This window comes from Styela clava, unplaced genomic scaffold (assembly GCF_964204865.1).
Source record: "Styela clava unplaced genomic scaffold, kaStyClav1.hap1.2 HAP1_SCAFFOLD_36, whole genome shotgun sequence".
NCBI classification, from domain to species: Eukaryota; Metazoa; Chordata; class Ascidiacea; order Stolidobranchia; family Styelidae; genus Styela; species Styela clava.
In genome coordinates this window covers 92501-95000 of record NW_027556607.1, presented here as the reverse complement: position 1 = coordinate 95000, position 2500 = coordinate 92501, and the positions used below count along the sequence as shown (strand labels likewise).

The window sequence follows — 2500 nt, the reverse complement described above, 5'->3', positions numbered from 1 at the left end:
CGAGAACTCGTACTTGCACCTGCATGGCTTAATCTTTGAGACAAGCATATCACTACTGGCAGGATCAACCAGATAGCTGCGACAGCTGCGCTCGGCCCTTGCTGGGCCGCCCGGCGCGTGCTCGTCGCATTCGTTTAAGACCGAGGCGATCGCCTGCGGCCGTACTCAGCTTCGACAGTCGCTGGCCGCGACGTCCACGCTCTCGCCGGCAGTGCCAGGCGGAGCGATTTGCGTTTTTTCTTTGCTCGCCCTCTCTCGGGCTCGATCCATTCAGTTTCGCACAAACAAGAGCTCTGCCGGCCGCCTGCAGCGGTGCCTAAAACCCGGGCATAACAATGCGACCGTTCTGCTAGGCCGACAAGCGCTCAAGCCAGACGCTCGATCGAACGCCCCCTACATATTAGTCGAGACAACGGCTCGCTCATTAGCATCGCGTTTGTACTTTAACTTTTTTTGGCTCGGCTTCTTTCGACGCCGATGCCGGCGACGCAGCACTCTCTCGCCCGCCAGCCACCGAGAAAAGGGTGCGCTCCGCCCGGCCCCGCACCGCTCTTTCTTGGCTCATTCGAAATTACTGTCTTTCGCTCTGACATGCCTTACCTAGGGTTAGGTTAGTATGCTTGCACGTTTGTACTTTAACTTTTTTCGGCTCGGCTTCTTTCGACGCCGATGCCGGCGACGCAGCACTCTCTCGCCCGCCAGCCACCGAGAAAAGGGTGCGCTCCGACCGGCCCCGCACCGCTCTTTCTTGGCTCATTCGAAATTACTGTCTTTCGCTCTGACATGCCTTACCTAGGGTTAGGCTAGTATGCTTGCACGTTTGTACTTTAACTTTTTCCGGCTCGGCTTCTTTCGACGCCGATGCCGGCGACGCAGCACTCTCTCGCCCGCCAGCCACCGAGAAAAGGGTGCGCTCCGACCGGCCCCGCACCGCTCTTTCTTGGCTCATTCGAAATTACTGTCTTTCGCTCTGACATGCCTTACCTAGGGTTAGGTTAGTATGCTTGCACGTTTGTACTTTAACTTTTTTCGGCTCGGCTTCTTTCGACGCCGATGCCGGCGACGCAGCACTCTCTCGCCCGCCAGCCACCGAGAAAAGGGTGCGCTCCGACCGGCCCCGCACCGCTCTTTCTTGGCTCATTCGAAATTACTGTCTTTCGCTCTGACATGCCTTACCTAGGGTTAGGTTAGTATGCTTGCACGTTTGTACTTTAACTTTTTTCGGCTCGGCTTCTTTCGACGCCGATGCCGGCGACGCAGCACTCTCTCGCCCGCCAGCCACCGAGAAAAGGGTGCGCTCCGACCGGCCCCGCACCGCTCTTTCTTGGCTCATTCGAAATTACTGTCTTTCGCTCTGACATGCCTTACCTAGGGTTAGGTTAGTATGCTTGCACGTTTGTACTTTAACTTTTTTCGGCTCGGCTTCTTTCGACGCCGATGCCGGCGACGCAGCACTCTCTCGCCCGCCAGCCACCGAGAAAAGGGTGCGCTCCGCCCGGCCCCGCACCGCTCTTTCTTGGCTCATTCGAGTTTACTGTCTTTCGCTCTGACATGCCTTACCTAGGGTTAGGCTAGTATGCTTGCACGTTTGTACTTTAACTTTTTTCGGCTCGGCTTCTTTCGACGCCGATGCCGGCGACGCAGCACTCTCTCGCCCGCCAGCCACCGAGAAAAGGGTGCGCTCCGACCGGCCCCGCACCGCTCTTTCTTGGCTCATTCGAAATTACTGTCTTTCGCTCTGACATGCCTTACCTAGGGTTAGGCTAGTATGCTTGCACGTTTGTACTTTAACTTTTTCCGGCTCGGCTTCTTTCGACGCCGATGCCGGCGACGCAGCACTCTCTCGCCCGCCAGCCACCGAGAAAAGGGTGCGCTCCGACCGGCCCCGCACCGCTCTTTCTTGGCTCATTCGAAATTACTGTCTTTCGCTCTGACATGCCTTACCTAGGGTTAGGTTAGTATGCTTGCACGTTTGTACTTTAACTTTTTTCGGCTCGGCTTCTTTCGACGCCGATGCCGGCGACGCAGCACTCTCTCGCCCGCCAGCCACCGAGAAAAGGGTGCGCTCCGACCGGCCCCGCACCGCTCTTTCTTGGCTCATTCGAGTTTACTGTCTTCCGCTCTGACATGCCTTACCTAGGGTTAGGCTAGTATGCTTGCACGTTTGTACTTTAACTTTTTTCGGCTCGGCTTCTTTCGACGCCGATGCCGGCGACGCAGCACTCTCTCGCCCGCCAGCCACCGAGAAAAGGGTGCGCTCCGACCGGCCCCGCACCGCTCTTTCTTGGCTCATTCGAAATTACTGTCTTTCGCTCTGACATGCCTTACCTAGGGTTAGGTTAGTATGCTTGCACGTTTGTACTTTAACTTTTTTCGGCTCGGCTTCTTTCGACGCCGATGCCGGCGACGCAGCACTCTCTCGCCCGCCAGCCACCGAGAAAAGGGTGCGCTCCGACCGGCCCCGCACCGCTCTTTCTTGGCTCATTCGAGTTTACTGTCT

At 57.0% G+C, this 2500-nt stretch overlaps 1 non-coding gene across 1 annotated transcript in view; it reads right to left on the bottom strand.

Annotated features, from left to right (window-relative positions):
* LOC144419188 (small subunit ribosomal RNA) overlaps positions 1-75 on the bottom strand; it is a 1810-nt gene extending 1735 nt beyond the window's left edge. Inside the window, exon 1 of the ribosomal RNA XR_013473897.1 lies at positions 1-75. This exon is cut by the window's left edge and continues 1735 nt beyond it. This is a non-coding gene — a ribosomal RNA (small subunit ribosomal RNA).
* Positions 76-2500: the final 2425 nt, after the last annotated feature.